The sequence below is a fragment of the Rutidosis leptorrhynchoides genome, chromosome 5 (assembly GCF_046630445.1).
Source record: "Rutidosis leptorrhynchoides isolate AG116_Rl617_1_P2 chromosome 5, CSIRO_AGI_Rlap_v1, whole genome shotgun sequence".
NCBI lineage: Eukaryota > Viridiplantae > Streptophyta > Magnoliopsida > Asterales > Asteraceae > Rutidosis > Rutidosis leptorrhynchoides.
Genome location: NC_092337.1, coordinates 208,912,773 through 208,933,889, shown reverse-complemented (window position 1 = coordinate 208,933,889; position 21,117 = coordinate 208,912,773).

Genomic DNA, 21,117 nt, shown 5'->3' with positions numbered 1-21,117 from the left:
GTAGTGATCATGCGATCTTCGTTTTGCAAGACGTAAAAGTGAAAACTTGGTTTTATCCTTTTTGCTATTCCTGAATCTTATTCCCGCAAGCATGAGAGGAGGTTACATAACTGAGGCTATTTCACTCGGGTCACTCAATTTACTTAAGTGTATCGGGTGTCCTGAAATGAAATCGCTCATAGCCATTCATATTTTCACTCTTCGTTATAGGCTTAATCAAGACTCAAATCTCCATCACTTATTTGAGAGAATTTTCAGTTATATACTCGGCTTATTTTGTGAAGGAATGGTGATTGGAGGTATGGGTTGTGAAGGGGTTTTGGAGAGATATGAGTTCTTTAAGGATCGATTTTGATAATCCTTTCAGCTTTTTATCGGGAATTTCAAAATGAGCATCCTTATTTTCGACTGCTAGGAGTTCTTTTCTCGAATCTTTAGGTTCTGCTCCTTTTCTCAGAACCTATTTTTTTTTTCAAGCATCTTTTGCTTTTCTCTATGAGGTCTCCATTTTATCGACGGTCTTCTTGATACTTGAGTTAGATGCTCGCATTTTCTAATGCTATTTTATAGGGAACTTCCCGTAAGTTATGATTTCTTCGGGATTTATTTCTTTTTTTATGAGGTGAAATGAAAAGAATGGATAGCGGTAGATGGATTCATGGTGAATTGGGGTGAAAAATGGAAATGGAAGTATTTGGGGGGGGGGGGGGGGTTTGTCTTCACCAATTGCTGAGATTTCTAACTTAGTAATTCTCGTCAAAACGTGTGATTCCGAAATGCAGATCGAGAGCAAGTTTTGATACAAAGATGCCAACATCAGCGCACTCAACGGAAACATAGTGAAGCACTAAAAATGAGTGCTTGTTAGGCCTTATTTGCGGTACCTCGGAGCAATTATAATGGGTTGCAATGTGCCTTGGGTTATGCAATGCTCTTTTGGAAAATTGGTTTGGTTTTCGCAAAAAAATTCGACTTTGTTTTACTCTTTTGTCTATTTGTAACAAAAATGTTTCTGATCATTTATAAAATTTGGAATCTTAAGTTTTTTATATGGCTCGAAAAGTTTTAAATTTTATGAAAAATTTGGTTTATTAAACACTTGAGGATTTTGCGAGGATCATTATGTACAATATTGATATGTCAGATCATGTTGAGATTAGAAGATGAGACAAGTTAGCATGAGATTCGGTATGTAAGAAGGAAACTCGGTATGAGAGAGAATCGGTAAAATTTAAATTTCACAGCTTCTAGAACTCAGTTACAATGCAATGGCTATCTAATTAGGACTACATTGTGACAACCCGGAAATTTCCGACCAAATTTAAACTTTAATCTTTATATGTTTCCGACATGATAAGGAAAGTCTGTAATGTTGAATCTCAAGAATTTTAAACTATGTTCATACATTCATTTAACCTCGACCAAATTCTGACGATTCACGAACCATTATATAATTGGATATGAATATGTATATATATGTATATGTATATATTATAACTTGAGAATATTAACAAAGTATTAAACGTATAATACTTTACATGAACGTATTTGTTTCAATATGTTTATCGATGAAATTAGAAGATAATATCAAATGAATGAATTATCAGATACATTGTGATTATGATTACGGGTCTCTGTTATGAGGTCCACTAAGATTTGAGAAATCTATTCTTTTTAACAATATGCGGAATAAATGGTCTACAAGTAGAAACATACTATAAAACTTTAAGATTATTAAAGTTATTACTATTATCTTTATTGTTATAAATTTTAGAAATTATATAAAACGATTTGAGTGTCACGTCTTCTTTAAAACGGATATAATGAACCACTTTTGAAAATTTGTTATTGATGATAAGGATAAAGGTTTTAACGGTATTCTAAACTTTAGAATCTTTCTAGAAACCTTTTGACAAAATATAGATGATAATGGTTTATGATTCAATAAAATATAAATAAATATGACGAAGATTAAAAACGTGTTTTAAAACTTATTGATTAGTAAAAATATTATTTTTTTTATATATATAAGTATATATATAGGAAATTCCAAATCATTCTTGTAAACAATAGTGGTACTCGTTCAGTTGATATTTCAATGAATTGATTGAACTTGTGAAAACTAAGTTTTTAAAGTGTAAACGTTATTTGATATTATATTTTCTATTATTTAAAAGATTTAGAATTTATATTTTTATAAACTTTAAATATAATTAGTTTTGAAAAACTATAAATTATATCGTTAGATAAAGATTTCGAATACATATATATTTTTTATATAAATTTCTAAATGATAATATGTATATTTTATAAATGACAAAATATAATATTTAGTTATATAACTAATTGATTATATTTATATTTCTTATAATAAATATTATTTAATATATTTTAACAAATATCGAATAGTCGATTTAAAGAAGCAAATGACCAAAACACTTGAACGTTTAAGTTACACTTTGAGTGGGATAGTTTTTCATTGATTTAAGTCTAGTTATTGAAAAAGGTACACGTTGCGTAAGGTAAAGTGCTAGTTTTCTAAGCGTACGAAACTTCGTTTGAAAAATCGGAACCAGGACATTAGTCGAGTGACAACGTCTAAGTCAATGGAACTAATTTTACACATTAACTATATACGTAAATATAATATAACATTTCTATAATTATATAAATTAAATATATTATATATATAATAATATTATAAAGTCTCGGCAGCCTTGATCAAGTGCAACATGAGCTGGAGAAGGACCCCATGTGTAACGACCCGTCCTAATCCATAAGAACGAATACAATAACATTTGATTACATTGCGAGGTATTTGACCTCTATATGATACATTTTACAAACATTGCATTCGTTTAAAAGACAAACTTTCATTACATTGAAAGTTGACAACCATTTCATAATATCCAACTATAAATGATCTAATCTGTCATTTACTTAATCATAATCTTTACTGAACTCAACGACTTGAATGCAACATCTTTTGAAATATGGCATGAATGATTCCAAGTAATATCTTTAAAATGAGCAAATGCACAGCGGAAGATTTCTTTCAATCCTGAGAATAAACATGCTTTAAAGTGTCAACCAAAAGGTTGGTGAGTTCATTAGTTTATCATAATCGATCATTTTCATCATTTTAATAGACCACAAGATTTTCATTTCCATTTCTCATAAATATACGTCCCATGCATAGAGACAAAAATCATTCATATGGATTGAACACCTGATAACCGACATTAACAAGATGCATATAAGAATATCCCCATCATTCCGGGACATCCATCGGACATGATATAAATTTCGAAGTACTAAAGCATCCGCTACAACGGATGGGGTTTGTTGGGCCCAATAGATCTATCTTTAGGATTCACGTCAATTAGTAGACTGGTTTACTAATTCTTAGGTTACCAAGTAAAAGGGGCATATTCGGCTTCGATCATTCAACCATAGAATGTAGTTTCAATTACTTGTGTCTATTTCCTCAAACATTTATAAAAGCGCATGTATTCTCAGTCCCAAAAATATATATTGCAAAAGCATTTAAAAAGGGAGTAATGAAACTCACTATACGATATTTTGTAGTAAAAATATTCATACGACGATACTGAACAATGCAGGGTTGGCCTCGGATTCACGAACCTATTATTCAATCATGTATATTAATACATGTAATGATAATCGAACAAATATATATATTATTAGTGATTTTATTTGTTATTTTATATCTGGTTTTATTAATAACTTAATTAGATATATTTATCTTTATATAGATAATTAAAATTTATTACAAAAGTATTAATATATTTTTATATAGAAAATCTTCATTTGATATATTAATAGTACTAATAATAATAATGATAAAAATAACACTAATTATGATAAAATTTATGACAATTCTAATAATAATAATAATAATGATAATTTTAAAATTTATGATAAAGATAGTACTAATAATAAAAATTGTTTGTAATAATAATGCTAATAATGTTTAATGATAATACTAATAATTATGATATAATTTTGTTAATAATAATAAATAATCTAACAATACTAACAATAATAATAATAATAATAATAATAATAATAATAATAATAATAATAATAATAATAATAATAATAATAATAATAATAATAATAATAATAATAAAAATAATAATAATAATGAGTAATAAGTAAACTACCTCAAAGAAGTATTCCTAAAAAATATGCCCAAGTTCGGGTTTGAACCCGCGACGTCCCGCTAACCCGATAACATCCTTAACCATTATCCTTCTTCTTCTTTTTCTAAAAAAAATGCCCGAGCCCAGGCTCGAACCCGAGACCTCTCGGTTAACTTAAACACCTCTAACCACTCCTCTGCTCCTTACATTCTGTTATGTTTCAGAACTTAAATTCAATTAACCCATTTCTGTTTCTTTCTTCTTCTACTTCTAACCCTCATCATTGTGAATTATCGTCATCAACATAATTCGTGTTCGATGTCATCACCCTCATATCATCATCGTTATCTATCCTCATAACATAACCTAATTAACACAATTATCTCATCATCGTTATCATCATTCCACTGTCATCATCAATATCATCGTCTTTCATCATGTACATGATCATAATCATCTTCCATGATTATAAATGTGATTTATCATCCCATCCTTATAGCTCGTCATCAATCATCATCACATACCTCATCATCATCATCCTTTATGAAAATTGTTTGGTTTTTTTTGGTTCGACAGAAAATAGCTACAACAGCTGTAGCAGCAACACGAAGAAGAGAAACATAAATACAGCGGCCTGGTTTTAAATGGGTTTGGTGATTTTTGTTTTTGGTTGTTGGCCCAACAAGCAGTCCGTATTGCAAATGTATGTAAAACATGAATGGCCCAACGTGGCCCGATCCAAAAACATTTAAATAAAGGAATTTCGTGAGTGGGATTACACATACCGTCACCTGCTATTCTTTTTTTTTTTAAAACGTGAGAGCTACAGAATAGATATGTAGCATTAGTCATATGTCGGCCACTTTGCATTTTAATATTATTTCATCAAATTCCACAAGTCACTTTACTTGGAGATGAGACAGGAGCTATCGAACAAAGGAAGAAGAAATATAGTTGTACCGAAACAGTGATATTGCAGCAGGTTTCGAGGTCAAGAAAGTATTACAAAATGGGTTTCTTCGCTTGGTTTACAACAGAAAGACAATTGGGTTTCGACTGGACAGGAAGTAGGAAAAATGACGTATGGTGGTGATTATGAACAAAGTATAAAGATGATGATGGTGGTGATTGTTGTAATATGGTTTACGATCGAAACAGTAAGAAACAGAAAGTAGGTGAAGGTGGTTTCAAGGTTCACGAAAAAAATTTTGTAGAAAGAGAGATAGGTGGTTTTTAACGACCCGTCAAAGTACACTTGATGACCATCGTTATCTTGGTCCCATAGCTTGATCATAACTCTATATGAATTTGATAAATAACCTTGCATTCTTTATTTAAAAATGATTTCCTATAAAGGAAACCTACCAAAATATGTAAGTTTAGAAAAACCATACATTATTACTTAACCAAAAGTTGACCAAAACAAAATCAACAGCATCCACTATTAAATGTATCAAAATAGAATGCAAGTTATTGTTTAACAAAAGCTGCCATCATAAATATGCAGACTCTCTAAGCACAGCGGAAGCAATCAATCATGAACCTGAGAATAAAACATGAGAGTAACTGTCAACAAAAATGTTGAGTGAATTATAGGTTTAATATTGTAAACAATATCTAATTTAAACCATAAATATTTATGTTTGAAAACATAAAAACTCCTTTTTGGACGACTAAATTATATGTTAGAAAACATATAAAAATATTATTCCATTTTCCGTGAGCCACCTGGTAACCACTTAACCATTTATTTACCCTTGCCAAACACAATAAATAATATACACCGAACAAGTGTATCTTCAACTAAATACGAAGTACTAAACATTCCGATTATAAATTGCTAGCGCGACTAGTTCGAAATGGGGTTGTCAAACCCGATAGATCTATCCGTAGGATTCGCGTTCACCAGTAGAAACCAGTGATTACAGTTACCAGAATAGGAAATATTTTTGTTCAACTCACAATGAATAATTTAAACTAATTTCCACTTGTGTCCAAAATATAAGAAAAATTGCATGTATTCTCATCCCAAAAGATTTAAAATAGAAAATGGGACAATAACTCACCTTAATAGCAAATGAAGTAACCACACAAACAAGTGAACAACAAATGAAGTAAAGTGATCAGGAATGATTACAACGCTGACCTATAAATAAAGCAGGTCGATATAAATAACTAACTTAGGTCAAGTCTTAGTATGATAGCTATTGTACATGTTGCAAGTAGACATAGAACAACACTCAACATGCATCGGTTTGATCGGAACAGCGTACGAACACACACTTTCTATTTTTAGAAAGTTTATATTTTTAGCAGGTTTCTATTTTTGGAAAGTTTCTATTTTAGGAAAGTTTCTATTTTTGGAAAGTTTCTATTTTTGGAAAGTTTCCATATTTAGAAAGTTTTTAAGTTAGGAAAGTTTCCTTAATTAGAAAGTCAACAAAAGTCAACTGAAAGTCAAAGTCAACCGAAAGCCAACTCAAAAGTCAACCTTGGTCAAACATAGTCAACATTAATTTTAAAAGTGTAAGTTATAATAATAATATATGTTATAATGTTAATTAAAGTTAAATATGTATAATTATGTCATAACATAAGTTTAATTAAATTAAAATGAAGTATTAAAGTTAACATAAGTTTAAATGATATAATTAATATGACTTAAGTATTTAATTAATCAATTATATATTAATCATAATATAAGTATTATTAATTAATAATAAATTTTAAATCATATCAAAGGTATTATTAATTAATAATGAATTATTAATCATATCATAAGTTTCTAATTATAATTATTAAATCATAAGTATTTAATAATTAAATTATAATTAAATAGTAACTAAGCCTTATAATAATTAAATAATTAATTAATCCTTATTATAAGTCTTATAATAATAATCTTATAACATAAGTTTAATACTTATCATAAGTATTTTCCATTAATAATACAAGTATTATTAATTATAAGTTTAATTAAATTGTTAATTAAATCATAAGTAATAATTAAATGATATAATAAATATATATCATAAGTATTAAATTATAATAATTACTTTTTATATCATAAGTAATTTAATAATAATGAAAATCATTATTTATATCATAAGTTTTAATAATTAACCATAAGTTTTAATTAAAAGTTCTTCGGGTCATATCTTGAGCCCCGGGTGTCGGTTTTCGGCGAGCCTTATATATATCTCCGCCTAATCAAATGTAACAATCCAAACTAATAACCAACCGAATACGCGAAACAAAGTTTTTTTTATAACAGTGGAGTGCGCCACGCGCACCACCTCAGGGTGCGCGACGCGCACAGGTCAGTTTTCAGTTCTGTCCGGTTTTGCAATTTTTCAAATAAAGATCTCCCACTTCCCGACATATTTAGACGAAACGATTTTCACAACATGTCATAATAGTTAAAACTCACATGATTCAATAATAAAATGAGTTTTACAAAACGGGGCCCACATCGGCCGTTTTACGAGTTTCATACAAAACACGAGTTTCGACCACATTAGTTTAAATTCCAAATGACACTAAGAGCGTGGTGTTTGGGGGTTAAACTACCCAAATCTCGGTCAAACTCCAAAAGATATCACATCCAAAAGCGTCCCCTATCAAACAAGCGGGAATCTCTAATCCAACCGTACGCCCTTACCCTTGTCAACGCCCGAGCCTATAAAAAGATAAACAACGAGAGGGTAAGCTAAAGCTTAGTGAATGCAATAATTATACATATACATATATAACTTACTTACTTACTTGCAAACACTTACAACAAATCCGCATACATACTAGCAACATAATTAGCATACCTTTATAATGTATAACGCTAAATCCTCGATAACATAAGCTAGTATAACAATATCATATAACGCAACAATACAATATGTTACAACACAATACATAAGCATTGATGTTTACAACATCCATTAGTATTCGAATCCCAAGGCTAGCTCAACGAATGGTATTGTCAACATCGAACTTAATTCCCATTCGTCCTAATAAATGTGGTATCGTCAACATCGAACTTAAACCCACATATGAGGCATCGTTAACATCGAACTTAAACCCTCATCGAATTTCACTACAAAAGCAGTATGGCTTCGTCAACATCGAACTTTAAATCCATACATGAGGTATCGTCAACATCGAACTTAAACCCTCATCAAAACGAACCAACAATACATTCTAGGATATGGTATCGTCAACATCGAACTTTAACCCATACCCCACAAGTAAATAAATCATATACATACATATATAATTATTCCACTCACCTCAACGATATGGTGATGATTTTATACTTTCGAATGCTTCAAAGCCGAGTACCTAATATAATAAGTACTCAATCAACAAACAAACTTGTTGGGCTAAACACCAATAATTCACTCAAGTGCATTTAATGACTTAAATGCATTAAATGCCCCATTTTCACCAAAACCGCCCCTTAAGGGTCAAGACCATCGTCAATCACTTAAAAGCTAGTGATTAAGGTCTATCAACACTAACTATAACACAATTAGGGTTATTCATACCTATAATCCCTAAATAGGCCAATCATTATCCCCTTTGACTCATTTAAAGTCAACACACCCATTTCGGGTCATCCACTAACCCAACTAACACCCATTTACCAATTAGCTAGGTGTGCTAGTAATTAACTAACCAATTAGGGCTCATAAACATCAATTAACACTTTCAAACCCTAGGTTAGTTACCATTGAGTCTTCATGACTCCATCTTACCCAAGAACACCTGAAATCAACAAATATGGGTTTTATGTTCTTCATTTACCCAAATACTAACCCTACACAAAATCAAAGTAGGGAAAACAAGATTAGAGCTTACCACTACAACCACAACGTAGCTAGTGAGTAGATGAACTACTTTAAAACCCGCACTTTGGCCCGAGAACAACTTCTTCCTCTTGGATTTAAGCTTTCTCACTCAAGAAATCACACTCTCTCTCCAAAATTAAAGTGAAGAAGATAAGGTTGTTGAAAATGGAGTGAATGATACTCCACAAACTGACCTACTGGCCTTTAACTCGTCCACAGGTGAAATTACCAAAATACCTATCAAAATATCTGAATAAAAGAGCTGAATCCGGCTACAGTAGAGAGTGCACCACGCGCACCCTTAGGTGTGCGCTGAGCGCACTAAGCCCAGCTCAGCTTCTGACTTCAGTTCAACTGCACAATCATTCTCACACTTTATGTACTCTATTTACTCTGATGTACAATGAAGATTAGGGTCTTACATCAAACCACCCGACACTTTGGTGCACTCAAGAACACTCCAAGAACAGTAACCAAGTCGTGATGATCAGCCATTACATCACTTGGAACTTTAATCCATTCAAAACACATTTTAGCCATAACTGGTGATCCGTGGCTCGGATTTAGATGACCCGAACATGAAAGTTTATCCCATCATCAATCCTAACACACTAGTACACCCTAAGAACTCTAAAAGTGGTCACAAAGTCAGACCAAACCTGGTTCAATTCGTTTTCATAATTCAATCTTAACAAAATACCCTTTTAATCATATCTTAAGCTCCGGGAATCGAAATGACATGCATCCGGAGTCTAAAATTAATGTCTTGATGAGAGGAACTCATATAGATACTTTAATTTCACTTTTAAATCAGTTACATAATCAGAAATGAATGAAAAAGCTGCTGTCCCAAATTAATCAAACCGAAAACATGTATAATCGAGCAATTCTACGCATACAATCAGCAATACAATAACATGTAAGCATCATACTATCAATATAACATCAAAATACATAAAAATAAAGAAAAATTAAAAAAAAATATAGGGTTAGGGTTTATACCCTAATCAAGAATCAAATGGTATAGATGTGTAGAGGAGATCGCGTAGAATCCGATTATACTAAAAGCCCTAAATTCCAAGCTAGTATTTGATTGAAGATGATGATGATATGGTGAGTGTGGGTGGTGGCCAAGTAACAAGAATAAAGGAGAGAAAGTTTGAGAGAAAAAGTTAAGGGAGAAATAAAAATGAAGTAATAAAATGAACAAGGAAAAATAAAATCAAAAAATCAAACTCTTCCCCCTAAAAGGGGTGTTCGGCCAAAATCCATATGGGGTGGGCCCCTTGTGGCCAAAATTTGATTAATGTCTAATTACTTTTGGCCCGAATTCCCGAACGAAACCCGAAACGCTAAAACACGACTACTCGATTGAAAATTCGGAGAGATAACAATTACGCGACGAAAAATATATATAAATACTATATATAATTATATGACATTAAAATATCATATTTAAAATAATTAGGACTTTAAAATCCCAAAAGTCTGACCGTTGGTTTGAAAACCGAAAAGATTCACCGGATAGAAATCCACGCCACGTAGAAACGTGCAATTTAAAATATGAATACAAATATTCATTTAACACATAATAATTAATATAGTATTACAAAAATAATAATATAGGTCATAGAAATGATGTGGTACGAATAACAGTTAACGATCGTTAAATAATTAACGGTAAAAGATAAGGAAAAAAGTAGGGTCGTTACATGGTTGTCGAGGTGGTTTAGGGTGTGGTTCAACGAATAGAACATGAAAGGGATGTTGGGTTTGTGATAGTGTTAGTTTGATTGAGCAAAACCGAAGTGAAATGAGGGGGTGGTAATGTGTGCTCATGGTTCACGATAAAAGTGATACAAAATAAGATGATTGCAAATAGTGACGAGCGGTTTGAATGATGAAGAAAGGTAGTGATGTTTGTGTTGAATTGTGCATAAACAAACTTCAAGAGGAAAAATGGTGGTCTTTCAAATAATTGCAACAAGAAACAAATGGGTGTGTGTTTCTAGGTCTAGAGGGAGAGAGATGTGGTGGCCGACGAAGAGGGTGAAGGTAACGAGTATTGAAGGTGGTGACCGATGGTTGAACTATGAGATGGTGTTGGGTGTTAGTTTCTGTATGCTTGCATCATCTCTATATATTTATATATAGAGATATAACTCACTGAATCTCATCTCAATCAATAATAATAATATTATAATAATACTAATAGTAAAATGAATCATGTGCCCACTTGATATATTACTCCGTATAGTTTTATTTAGGAAGAAACAAATGAAACCTCTGTAGCAATCAATCAATTAGGTACAGTTTTAAGATATCAATCGATAACAGAAACTGAAGATTTAATATTATGATATAATTTAAATATAGAACGTGTGATTAAATTAGCCGTCGTCTACTATTTCATTCACGGACTAAAATTCGTACTCCTTTCATAATCAGTGGCGGATAAAAGTATTCGAAAAAAATCCCAAAATTTTAAATTAACTATATTTATTTATTTTGGTCATTATGGTATAAAATTCGATCATTAATTTATTAAATAAAAATTATATCAACTGTCCCTCTCATTTATGGGTGAAATATAAAAAGTATTGAAATTTATTAAGTATCTTCTAAATATATTTTTAATAAACCTAAAATTTATATAGCTCATTTTTGGATCACCGTTTATTTTAAAACTACATAAGTTTGAATTTAACTTACTTAATATCAATCGAACCATCAAACGAGTATTACAATAATTTAATATTTATTTTTAATATACTTTATTTATATTTATATATAGAGATATATTTTAAATAATAATTATTATAATATCCTATTTTTATTTTTATTAATTTTTAATAACAACATCATATAATACTTCAAATTATATTTCGAATTATTATTTATATATACATACATACATACATATCTATTTACAATTAATTGTTCGTGAATCGTCGAGAGCAGTCGAAGGTCAATTGAATATATGAACATCGTTTCAAAATTTTCTAGACTCAACATTACATACTTTGCTTATCGTTTCGAAATCATATAAAGATTAAGTTTAAATTTAGTCGAAAATTCCCGGGTCGTCACAGTACCTACCCGTTAAAGAAATTTCGTCCCGAAATTTGAGTGGGATAGTCATGGCTAATAATAAAAATGTTTTCATGACGAATATGAGTTGATAAATAGAGTTTTATCATCATTGAGTAATATGGATAAAACAATTCGATTATTCGAAGAGCATGAATGAAGGTATCACAAAAGAGTGAAATGAATAAATAAAGTTTCGTCTTAACTTTTGACGTTGTTTTGGTTGAATTCCGGAATTCAAGGGATTTAAAGAAAATCTTCGAAATCTAAAAGATTTGATTCTTCAGCGAATAAGGGAATTAAGATCTCTATAATTAAATACGGTGATCTGCCTCGATTACTCTGTCTGATATTGCCATTATAAATTATAAATTAAGCTCTTCCGTTCCATTATTCTCACCATTCCTATACTTTATTTCTTAGTTCATACATCCAAAAGATTATGAAAAATGCTTAATCCCGTTCTAATCCTTGATATTTTTCTAATTATCATTTCTGTCATCCTTCTTTTCAATCTTCCACAAGAAAAATCTGTTTACTTCTACTATTACCTTGGGGTGATACAATTCTTAATTATACCGTGTCTTTATATTGCTATTCGTATTAATAACCACGGTTTGTAACCTCCGTGTTGTTATTGGGCTTTATATTTTCTCTTATATTTTGGAGCTCTTTGCCTTTTTATTATTTTCTCGATCTCTAGTAAAGTGAGTAACGGTCCATAATTCGTAAGTATGGAACTTCGAATGAACTTAATGTTCTAAATAAGAAAGAACGAAATCGCACGATTTGATTTGTCAAATTACCTGAATCACTGAGAATAGAACGATCAAGAATATACTTTCTTGATATGTTCAGAAGTTAAGCAGAATGAAAGAGTTATGTAACATGGCACGTGATGACGTTATGATCTGTGAATCATCACGTTCCATTAGAAACTCAACATGACTTACTGTAATATAATCACGTTGATCAAGTGTCATTATATTATACTAACTCATGCTTCAGTTCCCAACACTACTTCAAAAACATTCATATTTTAAGTTTGAATTTTTCAAAATTTAGAAATGTAACAACCCAACCCGTTAACCACGAACAATCCACTTGTAATACCAAAATAAAAAAAAATTGTTCGTTCAGCAACTGGCACGGCGCATCATAAGGCCGCGCGGCGCGCCAAACTAGTCTGTCCCAAAAAGTTTGAAATGCGAAAAAGATTGGCCACTTCCCGACCTAATTAGACAAAACGGTTTTATCCACATGTTCAAATATGTAAAACTAACACGTTCCATTTATAAAAAGGGTTTTACGACACCGGGCTCACATATGCCCAAATTACCCCTTTAAGTACAAATACAAGTTTTCGACCACAAGACTTTTAATACAAAACAAAGCCGAGCATGGCGATTGGGGATACGCTTCCCAATCCTAATCAATCCAAAAGCGAGCCTTCTAAAGTAACTACGCAAGTCCACTAGTCCCCGCTTACCCGAGCCACCGTCTCCAAGCAATCTATAAAAATGTAAACAACGAGAGGGTAAGCTAATGCTTAGTGAGTGAAAATATACTACATACATATATATGTATAAAATGGACACGCCACACAAACAATCAAATACCGCATACCGGAGCATCCATGTATAAGGCAACTATACTAAGCATACCGTACGATCTCTAAGCAATAAGCTAAAGATATCAACAAATGTAAGTTCACCAACAACGATGAGAACAACGCCAATAAGCTACACCCAGAGGGTTAGCTACAACACAACAATATATTAATATATATAACAATATATATACGACCAAGGTTAACCCTTTAACCCAATACTGAGAACCAAGTACCACAATGAAGATTGGCCGAACTACACGAGCCTTAGTAATCCGAGACCACACGAGATTACTATCTTCACGACATCGAGGTTGGCCGAACTACACGAGCCTTAGTAATCTGAAACCACACGAGATTACTACCTCAATAAGATGACTGAACTACACGCGTCATCATGAATCCGAACTACACGCGATTCACTTCTCCAACACCAAAACCCACGGTCACGAGATTATAAAATCCACCACATCGGGGTTATCCAAAACCACATCATAATATATGTGATAACGTACACACAAGTGTACACCTCGCCAAAAGGAGGTCAACCAAAACGTATAAACGTGCCAATTGGACCTATACACAAGTCCATCAAATCTACCTATATGTGAAGTGAGCTCTATAACCAAGAACCACTTCACCCGACCCGCACCCATCCTACACATACATATGCACATAGGATATTAACACTCACCTTGTCGCCTTGATGAAACGCCTCCAAATAATCCGCAACTCGGCAAAGGAATGTACCTAATCCATTATCATAAATACCACAACACAATTAGGATGGATTTACAAACCAACCCAATTCGACACTTAGTGCAATTTCAACTCAATTGCACTTCCAAGCACAAAACGTGCCCAAACTAACCAATAATCACTAACACAAGTGATAGTGGTCCTAATATGCCAATTAAACCCGAACACAAGTGTTAAACACTTATCGTTCTCAAAATTGCCCATAAACCCTAATTTTGACCCATAAAGTCAAAATCTCACCAATTACAAGTTTTGACACCAAAACATATTTAACTCGGTTTTATACTTCAACTTAATCCATTTTAAGTTTATAAACCTCATCGAATCGACATTCGGGTCATAATCATCAACAAACCCTAACTTTGACTCTAGTCAAAATTAGTCAACCACAAGAACCCTAAAGGTCTCCAATACATCAATGATCACTAATACTAGTGATTATACACCATTCTCAAGTCTTAAACATGGTTAAATCATTAACCAACCCAAAACCCGCCTTTAACACTTATAAACCCGAATCTTGGTGTTAATCTTCAATTAACAACTAAATGGGTTTCATCTATGAATCATACAATCAAAAGCCCCAAATTTGAATGATGAACACAAAAACAAAATTCGGAGTAAGAGCTTACCACTAGTATCACCGCGTAGCTAAGAACGAGGAGAACAAACTTGTCTACTACGCCAAAGATCAAAACCCGCTTCTTCCTTTCCAAAAATCCCTTAGAATCAAATGAGGTGTTTGAGTTTTAGAGAGAAAATGAAAAGAAAAGGAAAAAGAAATGAATAAATGAAATGGGTGGATGAGGTTAAGTCCCCAAATCTGGCTCAAATGCGAAAAGACCAAAATGCCCTTTTAAAAGCTCTAAAATAGCCAAAGGGGTCTGCCAGCGACTGGGCAGAATCAGAATCCAGGTCTTACAACTCTCCCCCACTTAAAATCGATCACGTCCTCGTGATCTTCACCACTTAACCAAATCCGGACCCACTCAACGGTCCTCAATCAAAGTCCCAATCCGAACTTTCCTAGACAATTCTTCCCAATGAATCACCTCTAACAACTAAATCGTCACCTGCAATTTATCAAATCTACAATCCGAGCACTAAAACCATGCTCATTCCCTCGCATCGGGAAAACTCATCCAATCTCTAACCGAGATATCAACCCTTTAGCGTACCATTACCAAGTGCAATGCTAAAGTAACCACATACCAACTTAAGGTCAACCATCTAAACCGACGAAGACCGAACTACAAGATTATGATGTTACGGTAGTTGCGTATTGGTCGCTTGGAAATTTTTTTTGGGCTAGCATTGCTTTATTAAAAATGTCTTAAAATTTTATTTTGGCCCGGTTTGACCCAAAATAAAAGCCCGATTTTGAGCCTCTTTTACAGTTATAAACCCGTCCATATTTGAATTCTCGTTCCGTTTCCTCAAAATTTCTACAAGTATATCTAGGGTATGTGTAACCGTATCATACCCAGCTTCTATACGTCTTTACTATTAGTATATACCAACAATAAACTCTAATGATAAGCCACTAGACATGATGTTACATGTGGGAACCAACCATTTAACCTCATGTATGACTTATATGCAAGAAAACAAACTAAATCTCCTATATATCCATCCCATAATCACATCATTTTGCACACACACACACATACAATTTCATTTCCAATTTTCTTTCAAGTTAATTCACTCCCTAATCTCTCTTCATGTACCTACTCAAGAACGTATCAATATAGTCATTCGATTTCAAGGAGATTACTTCCAATCTTTCAATCCCACTCTACCACTCTTTTGATTCCAAGATTTTTCTTATCTTTTCCAGTAGCTTTATCCAAGTAACCTGAGGTAGTAACCTTATTCATAATCTTATTCAATTCATATTTATATAGCTATCTTATTTTGAGTTATAAATTATAACAACAAGAACATAGTTTGAATGATTTCAAACTTGTTCGCAAACTAAATAGATCCTTCTAACTTGACTTTAAAAATACTTCAAGACCTGTAATATATCATAATGATATGCTAACTTAACAAGATACAACTTGTTTTTACAAAGAACACCTTAAAACAAAATCGGGTATCCGAAGCTAGTTTAGCTACGAAATTAATTGGAGTAAAACTAAACTAATCATATTTTTCTTAATTAATATGATATTTTATACTTATCATTTGATTTATATATTTTAGGACCACCCGTAAACAACACGAGAAGATTAATCATAAGACCTCATGATTGTACACAACACGTCATTTGACAACACAGTACTTTATGTACACAACACGTCATTTGACAACATGGTACCATGGGTAGAGATTAATTCTGATCAATACGAATACGATGAGGTTTTTATTTATTTTATTGAGCAACTAATTGTGGACCATTAACAACAGACTGCAAACTACAGACTAAGAAAATATTACAAGTATTATAAGTATATATATATATATATATATATATATATATATATATATATATATATATATATATATATATATATATATATATATATATATATATATATATATATATATATATATATGTATATGTAACGATTACTTGAAAAGAAAATATGTTGATATATTATATATATGGTTAGGTTCGTGATATCTATCGGAGACCAAGTCGTGTTAAATAGCTTCAAGGCAAAAGTGAGTATATAGTCCCACTTTTAAACTCTAAATATTTCGGGATGAGAATACATGCATTTTATGATTTACGTTATGGACACAAGTGATTTAAAATATATATTCTACGTTGAGTTGTACCACTGGCATACTTCCCTGTAACTTGGTAACTACTATTTACATGAGGTATTGTAAACGCGAATTCTGTTGATAGATCTATCGGGCCTGACAACCCCAACCGGACTGGACGACCAGTATTCAATGGTTGCACAATACTTCGTTTCGGTGACTACACTTGGTACGGTGTAGTAAGATTTCATAATAAAGGGAATATGCGACATTGATTAAATGTTAAGTATGGTTATCAAGTGCTCAACAACTTAGAATATTTTTATTAAAACGTTTATATATGAAATCTTGTGGTCTATATTTATAACGCTGCCGGCATTAAACCTATATCTCACCAACTTTATTTTGACGTTTTAAGCATGTTTATTCTCAGGTGATAACTAAAAGCTTCCGCTGCAACATGTTGAATTTAAGCAAGATCTTGAGTATGCATATTTGTGTCAAAAATAAAACTGCATATCGGAGAAGTTGTAATGTAAAATACGTTGGAAATTGTGTTGTTATCATCACATGTAAAGTTTTTCAGGCTAAGATTATCGCTAAACGATAATCATTATTATGTTGTTTAAACTTTGTATTTTTAATAAAAGTTATGGGTTGTATTGTAAAAACGAATGCAGTTTTTTTGAAAAATGTCGCATATGGAGGTCAATACCTCGTGATGAAATCATATGTTATTATATTTGTCCTTATGGTTTAGGACGGGTTATGACATGTGGTATCAGAGCGTTGGTCTTAGAGAACCAGAAAATTTGCATTAGTGTGTCTTATCGAGTTTGTTAGGATGCATTAGTGAGTCTGGACTTTGACCGTGTTTGATTTAGAAAACTATTGCTTATCCTTGTTGGTTAAAGATTAATATGTAAATATTATGTGGTACTAATGTGCTAGTTGTTATGTGATAGATGTCTGGCTTAGAACTTGTTATCACATTCAGCGACTCCGAACCAGAATCTTCAGATGGTGTTTTAGTCATTAACCTATCCGATGATGAAAACGACACCTTTGGGGAAGACTCACAATTTTCGGATGAATCAATTGAAGAGGAACCGGAAAGTGATCCCGAGGAGGAAGAAATACAGGAAATTACGAAAGATAAGTTCGAAAGAGGAAAGAAACAAAAGGCTACTGAATTGGAAAATCCAAATCCCGAGTTTAGAGAGGATGTTGTGGCACCAACTCCACCAAACACTTCCACCCCTATTCCCGCTATTCCTATTAGTTCTATCTCGGCATCCAGTTCTTCAGCCCCTCAGCCAAAATGCAGGGAGACAGTCAAGATAACCTTTAAGCGATTTCTTTGAACACAAACGTTTGGGGTTAAATGATGCGCTGTTGTTTTAAACCATGGGATCATATAACGTTTTGTATAATATTACTAGTGTGGTTTGCTTAATGTTTGATGTAAGATAAGCATATGTAAAATAGTGAAGTGTGAAATGCAATAATTTTCCATGGTTGAGTATTATTTGAATGGTAGTAATTAATTTCTGTACTAAGCTATTAAGTATGAACTTTAACGGGTAGGTACTACCCTAGATATAATTATAAAACACTAATAAGAAGAAAAGGCTTTTATAATAATAACTGGTTCATATTATTAATAAGCTACGAAGTACTGTAAATACACACTACATCTATAATATTTCATGTGAATAATTATTTTTTTTCATTCTTATTGAAGATTATGGCGCGATTGAACCGAATGACGGAACAAGAAATCGAGGAACTCATTAATCAGCGAGTGAACAACATAATGTTATGGGTCGAGGCTGCGAGAGGTGCTGCAGTTAACCCAAATCCTCGTGTGGGATGTACTTACAAAACTTTTCAAGGTTGCAAGCCCTCATCATTCAGTGGAATAGAAGGACCGGTCGATTTAACCCGGTGGATCGAAAAGATTGAGTCTGTGTTTAAAATCAGTGGTTGTATTGAGAAGGACATGACCAAGTATGCATCGTGCACCTTACAAGATAGTGCACTCACGTGGTGGAAAAACTATGTGAAGGCCGTAGGAGGAGATGTAGCTTATGATACTCCCTGGAAAGAATTCAAAACAATGCTAATCAACGAGTATTGTCCAAGGAACAAGATTAGGAAGTTGGAAGCTGAATTACGAAGCCTGAAAGTTATTGGTACTGAACTCACCAACTACAATCAGCGATTCATGGAATTAGCTTTGCTATGTCCCGAATTGGTACCAACCGAAGAATGAAAGATAGAACTGTACAAAGATGGTTTGCCTAAAAATGTCAAGGCAAATGTTACAGCATCGAAACCCAAGACTATTCATGAAGCCATCACTATGGCAAATGAGTTGATGGACCAGATTATTCTGGATAAGAACACTGATGTCAAGACATCGTAAAACAAAAGAAAGTGGGAAGGTAATCAACATTCCAACAAGAAACAAGAAACCACGCAAGGTGTGGGTAGTGGTTCAAGCTCAGGTTACAAAGGATGAAATCCTTTATGTAACAGATGCCACAAACATCACTCTGGTTATTGTAATGTGGTGTGCGATAATTGTAATCGAAGGGGTCATCTTGCTGAAGATTGTAGGATTCCTGTTACAAATACCAATGGCACCAAGACTCCTGCCACCAATGCAAATAGAACTGCCTTGGCCACTGTTACTTGTTATGGGTGTGGGAAACAGGGTCATTATAAGAGCCAGTGCCCGAATCCAGAGAATAATAACGGATCTGCATGTGGAAGATCATTTATTATTAATGCTAGAGAGGCATGTGAATACCCGGAGCTTGTTACGGGTACGTTTATCATTAATAACTTATCAGCATCTATTATATTTGATACTGGTGCCGATAGAAGTTACGTGTGTAGAGACTTTTACGCTAAATTGAATTGTTCATCATTACCTCTAGATGCTAAGTATATGATTGAGTTAGCTAATGGTAAACTAATTAAAGCCGATAAAATATGCCGTGATTGTAAAATAAATTTAGTCGGAAAAACATTTAAGATTGATTTGATACCTATAGAATTAGGAAGTTTTGACGTAATTATCGGCATGGACTGGATGTCTAAAGTAGGAGTCGAAGTGGTGTGTCCTGAAAAGGCAATTCGTATTCCTCGAAAGGATAAATCAATGATAATGATTTACGGAGATAAAGGTAACCCAAACCTAAATCTCATTAGCTGTTTGAAAGCTCGAAAGTGCTTAGAAAAGGGATGTTATGCCATCCTAGCACATGTAAAGAAAGTTGAAAAAAGGATAAGAATATTAACGATGTAAATGTAGTAAGAGACTTTCCCGATGTATTTTTGGAAGAATTACCGGGACTACCTCCTTTCAGGTCTGTAGAATTTTAAATAGATCTTGTACCAGGAGCTGCACCGGTTGCTCGTGTTCTATATAGACTTGCACCGTTCGAGTTAAAAGAACTTCAGAGTCAGTTAAAAGAATTACTGGACCGAGGATTCATACGACCAAGTACTTCACCGTGGGGAGCTCCAATTTTATTTGTTAAAAAGAAAGATGGATCTTTTAGGATGTGTATAGATTATCGTGAATTAAATAAGTTAACTATCAAGAATCGGTATCCACTATCGAGAATTGACGACTTATTTGATCAACTGCAAGGATCATGTGTGTACTCGAAAATCGACTTAAGATCGGGCTATCATCAACTACGTGTCAAAGAAGAAGATATTCCGAAAACTGCTTTCCGAACACGCTATGGTCATTACAAATTTTTGGTCATGCCGTTTGGATTAACGAATGCACCAGCTGTATTCATGGACCTCATGAATCGAGTTTGTAGTCCGTATCTAGATAAGTTTGTTATCGTTTTCATTGATGATATTCTCATCTATTCCAAAAATGAGCAAGAGCATGAGCAGCATTTAAGGTTGG